This window comes from Coregonus clupeaformis, chromosome 23 (genome assembly GCF_020615455.1).
Source record: "Coregonus clupeaformis isolate EN_2021a chromosome 23, ASM2061545v1, whole genome shotgun sequence".
In the NCBI taxonomy this organism is placed as follows: Eukaryota; Metazoa; Chordata; class Actinopteri; order Salmoniformes; family Salmonidae; genus Coregonus; species Coregonus clupeaformis.
This window is the reverse complement of record NC_059214.1, coordinates 16,155,195-16,161,456: the sequence shown is the minus strand read 5'-3', so window position 1 is coordinate 16,161,456 and position 6,262 is coordinate 16,155,195.

Here is a 6,262-nt window from a genome sequence, read left to right as displayed (position 1 = left end):
TGCCCGAAGGCAAAAATACGCACGAAGGCGAAATAGCAAAAAGCGCACTAACAGGTGCGTAACGCTCCAACGCAGTGGAGGAAAGCTCAACCGAGCGAAAGGGCGAAAATCAGCCCAACACACGACAGACCAAAATCAATAACACACAACACCTGACAAACACAACGAGAACTAAATAGGACACTAATGACACTAAATTATAACAGGTGTGACAACAATCAGACAAAAGCAAACGAACATGAAACATACAACGGTGGCAGCTAGTATTCCGGAGACAACGAACGCCGAAGCCTGCCCGAACAAGGGAGAGAGGCAGCCTCGGCCGAAACCGTGACAGTACCCCCCCCCTTGACGCGCGGCTCCAGACGTGCGCCGACTCCGGCCTCGGGGACGACCCGGGGGACGCGGAGCAGGGTGCGTCGGGTGCCCACAATGAAATTCCGTCAGGAGAGACGGGTCCAAAATGTCTCTCCTCGGCACCCAGCACCGCCCCTCCGGACCGTATCCCTCCAACTCCACTAGATATTGGAGACCCCCCATCCGACGTCTCGAATCCAAGATGGACCTCACGGAGTACGCCGGTGCCCCCTCGATGTCCAATGGGGGCGGAGGAGTCTCCCTGATCTCACTTTCTTGGAGTGGGCCAGCTACCACCGGCCTGAGAAGGGACACATGGAACGAGGGGTTAATACTTTTATATTCAACAGGTAGCTGTAATTTGTAACACACCTCGTTCAACCTTCCCAGGACTTTAAATGGCCCTACAAACCGCCGACCCAGTTTCCGACAGGGCAGGCGGAGGGGCAGGTTTCTGGTAGAGAGCCAGACTCGATCACCAGGTGCGTACACCGGTCCCTCACTGCGGTGGAGATCGGCGCTCGCCTTATGACGTCGGAGGGCCCGCTGCAGGTGGCGTGTGCAGCGTTCCATGTCTCCTCCGAGCGCCTCGCCCACTCATCCACCGCAGGAGCCTCGATCTGGCTCTGCTGCCAGGGTGCCAGAACCGGCTGGTAACCTAACACACATTGGAAAGGGGTTAGGTTAGTGGAGGAATGGCGTAGGGGAATTCTGGGCCATTTCGGCCCAGGGAACGTACCTGCCCACTCCTCCGGCCGGTCCTGGCAGTATGTTCTAAGAAACCTACCCACATCCTGGTTCACACGTTCCACCTGCCCATTACTCTCCGGGTGGTAACCCGAGGTGAGGCTCACCGAGACCCCCAACCGCTCCATAAAGGCCCTCCAGACTCTGGAGGTAAATTGGGGACCTCGATCAGACACAATATCCTCGGGTACCCCGTAGTGCCGGAACACATGGGTGAATAGGGCTTCGGCAGTTTGCAGGGCGGTAGGAAGGCCCGGCATGGGGAGCAAACGACAGGCCTTAGAAAACCGGTCCACAACGACCAGTATAGTGGTATTCCCCTGTGAAGGAGGAAGGTCAGTAAGGAAATCCACCGAGAGGTGGGACCATGGTCGTTGTGGAACGGGCAGGGGTAGTAACTTACCCCTAGGCAGATGTCTAGGCGCCTTACACTGGGCGCACACCGAGCAGGAGGAAACATAAACCCTCACATCCCTTGCCAACGTGGGCCACCAGTACTTGGCACTAAGACAGTGCACTGTCCGGCCGATACCCGGGTGTCCAGAGGAGGGTGACGTGTGAGCCCAATAGATCAATCGATCCCGAACCTCGAGCGGAACGTACTTCCGACCCTCCGGGCACTGTGGTGGACTAGGGTCGGTGCGTACTGCCCGCTCGAGCTCAGCATCGACCTCCCACACTACCGGTGCCACCAGACACGACTCCGGCAGTATGGGAGTGGGCTCCATGGACCTCTCCTCCGTGTCATACCGCCGAGACAGCGCATCTGCCTTACCGTTCTGTGACCCAGGGATGTACGTGATCTTAAATGTAAACCGGGTCAAAAACATATTCCATCTAGCCTGCCGAGGGTTTAGCCTCCTCGCTGCCCGGATGTACTCCAGGTTACGGTGGTCCGTCAAAATGAGGAAAGGGTGTTGAGCCCCCTCAAGCCAGTGCCTCCACACCTTTAGGGCCTGTACCACGGCTAACAGCTCCCTGTCCCCTACGTCATAGTTTCGCTCCCGCCGGACTGAGCTTCTTGGAATAAAAAGCACAGGGGCGGAGTTTGGAGTGGCGCGCCTGACCGTTGTGAAAGCACGGCTCCTATACCGGCCTCAGACGCGTCCACCTCTACCTGAAATGGTAAAGAGGGATCCGGATGTGCCAGCACTGGAGCCGAGGTAAACAGGTCCTTCAGCCTCCCAAACGCCCTGTCCGCCTCGGCAGATCACTGCAGACGCACCGGACCCCCCTTCAAGAGAGACGTGATGGGAGCTGCCACCTGTCCAAAACCCCGGATAAACCTCCGGTAGTAATTCGCAAACCCCAAAAACTGCTGTACCTCCTTCACAGTGGTTGGTGTTTGCCAATTACGCACGGCTGACACCCGGTCTACCTCCATCTTCACCCCTGACGCAGACAACTGATACCCCAAAAAGGAGACCGACTCCTGGAAAAACAGACACTTCTCTGCCTTAACATATAGGTCGTGCTCCACCAGCCTCCGCAACACTCTGCGCACCAGGGCCACATGCTCGACACGGGTAGGCGAGTACACGAGAATGTCATCTATGTACACAACTATGCCCTCCCTGATGCGCACCAAGTTGTACGCGCTCCTGAGATCTAATTTAGTGAAGAAACGCGCCCCATGCAAGGACTCAGTCATGGTCGCAATCAGCGGGAGTGGATAACTGTACTTCACCGTGATCTGATTGAGACCACGGTAATCGATGCACGGGCGTAAACCCCCATCCTTCTTCTTCACAAAAAAGAAACTCGAGGACGCAGGGGAAGTGGAAGGCCGTATGTATCCTTGTCTCAGAGATTCGTCTATGTAAGTCTCAATAGCTTTCTTCTCCTCCTGAGACAGAGGATACACATGGCTCCGTGGGAGCGCAGCTCCTGCCTGGAGGTCTATCGCACAATCTCCCTGCCTATGGGGCGGCAACCGCGTCGCCCTCGACTTACTAAACGCGATGGCCAAATCCCCATACTCAGGGGGAACGTGCAATGCGGGCACCTGGTTTGGACTCTCCACCGAGGTAGCCCCTACGGAAACGCCCAAACATCGACCCACACACTGGGCAGACCACTCCATCAGAGCCCTCTCCTGCCACGAAATAAATGGGTTATGGGTACTCAACCAGGGCATGCCCAGCACCACCGGATACGCAGGAGAGTCAATCAGAAATAGCTGAATCATCTCCTGATGACCCCCCTGCGCACACATCCTAAGTGGCGCAGTGACCTCCTGATCAAGCCCGCACCCAACGGACGGCTATCTAGGGCATGAACGGGAAAGGGACATCAACAGGAAGAAGGGGAATCCCTAAGGCTAAACAAAACTTCTTATCAACAAAATTCCCAGCCGCGCCTGAATCTACCAGCGCCTTATGCTGGGAATGAGGTGCTACCTGTGGAAAACTCACAGGTATACAGAAATGTGCAACAGAGAGCTCTGGGTGAGTGGGGCGCCTACTCACCTGGAAGGAATCCCCAGTGCGGGACCTGTCGTCCTCTCTCCCCTAGGAGGCCATCCCCAGCACCTAGCCGCGGTGTGTCCTCCCCCGACCACAGTTGGTGCAGGGGATGGACCCCCTAGTAAGCCGACCCCTCCTCTCTCTAGCGCCAGCGCCCCGAGCTCCATGGGACACGGCTCGGAGGCGCTGGAGGGTGAAATGGACGGACCCCCTCGGGACGTCCCGCGGGTAGCTAGTAGGTTATCCAGCCTGATGGACATGTCGACCAACTGGTCGAACGAGAGGCTGGTGTCCCTACAAGCCAGCTCCCGACGGACGTCCTCTCGTAGACTACATCTGTAGTGATCGACGAGAGCCCGATCATTCCACCCTGCATCGGCCGCTAGAGTACGGAATTCGAGGGCGAACTCTTGGGCACTCCTCCTCCCCTGCCGGAGGAAGACCAGACCGCTCCCCCCGCCGCTTTCCCCTCCGGGGATGGTCAAACACCGCCCTGAAGCAGCGGGAGAACTCGTCGTACGTGATGGTGTCCGCGTCGATCCTCCTCCACTCCGCGTTGGCCCATTCCAATGCCCTCCCGGAAAGGCAGGAGATCAGGGCGGACACGCTCTCATGTCCCGAGGGCGCCGGGTGCACGGTGGCCAGGTACAGCTCCACCTGGAGAAGGAATCCCTGACACACGGCCGCGGTTCCATCGTAGGCCCTCGGGAGCGAGAGTCGGACTCCTCGGGGTTCCGGTGCGGGAATGGGCGGACTGGCCGATGGTGCAAACTTGAATGTCATGGGAGTGCATCAAATCATATAGTAGTCCACATTTGACGCACACGCAGATAGCTGAGATGAAATCAATTAAGAAATGCTTGAGCCCAATGTTAGCTTCTTTGACATGGCATGTTCAATAGCACTTGGCTGATCAAACTGATGCAATGACTGACATATTGCAGGGTTCACAAGTCCTTTTAGAGTAACAGTCTATGCAATTACCTCTTTTTTATCAGTGTTTCATAACAGTTCAAGTATTCAACGTTTGCATTGTGTGCTGGTAGAGCAACTTAACTGTATAAACAATTAGTCCTCCATCTAAAAATTTCGAAAGAGATTTTGTACAGTTCCTCAAAGTGTGGCATGAAACTATATCAGTATCTAATGCATCATGTGAAAGTATTATACTGTAAAGTCTAATGTGCATAGAACTATGTAAATAAAGAGACAAATGAAAGACCTGTCTTTAAAAATATATAATAAAAAGTTATATTCCTATTGGTTAAACATACTTTTCATCAGCACATTTCTTGTCATTCATTTTATGTCAGTTTGCAATTTTGTTTTACACACCATTAATTGCCTGTTTTAAATAATAGAAAAAAAAGACAATTGTGTATTTGTTTTATGGTGCACTGCAGTCCAATATACATGCATACTTAACACAAGATCGATCAGTTGTTGAGAGTTGATTCAGTTAACCGCTGTAGCCCAGGGCCAGTGCTGTATCCACAAAGCCTCTCAGAGTAGAAGTGCTGATCTAGGAACAGTTTTGGCTTGTAGATCATTAGGAATATGATTATATGGACAGATCCTACGGTACCAGTCAAAAGTTTGGATACACCTAATCATTCAAGGGTTTTTCTTTATTTGTACAATTTTCTACATTGTAGAATAATAGTGAAGACATCAAAACTATGAAATAACACATCACCATGCTTCACCATAAGGATGGTGCCAGGTTTCCTCCAGATGTGACGCTTGGCATTCAGGCCAACGAGTTCAATATTGGTTTCATCAGACCAGAGAATCTTGTTTCTCATGGTCTGAGAGTCTTTAGGTGCCTTTTGGCAAACTCCAAGCGGGCTGTCATGTGCCTTTTACTGAGGACTGGCTTCTGTCTGGCCACTTTACCATAAAGGCCTTATTGGTGGAGTGCTGCAGAGATGGTTGTTCTTCTGGAAGGTTCTCCCATCTCCACAGAGGAACTCTAGAGCTCTGTCAGAGTGACCATTGGGTTCTTGGTCACCTTCCTGACCAAGGCCCTTCTCCCCCGATTGCTCAGTTTGGCCGGGTGGCCAGCTCTAGGAAGAGTCTTGGTGGTTCCAAACTTCTTCCATTTAAGAATGATGGAGGCCACTGTGTTCTTGGGGACCTTCAATGCTGCAGAATTTATTTTGGTACCCATCCCCAGATCTGTGCCTCAACACAATCCTTTCTCGGAGCACTACGGACAATTCCTACGACTTCATGGCTTGGTTTTTGCTCTGACATACAGTACCAGTCAAAAGTTTGGACACACCTTCTCATTCAAGGGTTTTTCTTTATTTTCACTATTTTCTACATTGTAGACATATAGTGAGGACATCAAACCTATGAAATAACACATATGGAATCATGTAGTAACCAAAAAAGTGTTAAACAAATCAAAATATATTTTATATTTGAGATTCTTCAAATAGCCACCTTTTGCTTTGATGACAGCTTTGCACACTCTTGGCATTCTCTCAACCAGCTTCATGCTTTTCCAACAGTCTTGAAGGAGTTCCCACATATGCTGAGCACTTGTTGGCTGCTTTTCCTTCTCTCTGCGGTCCGACTCATCCCAAACCATCTCAATTTGGTTGAGGTCAGGGGATTGTGGAGGCCAGGTCATCGGATGCAGCACTCCATCACTCTCCTTCTTGGTCAAATAGCCCTTACACAGCTTG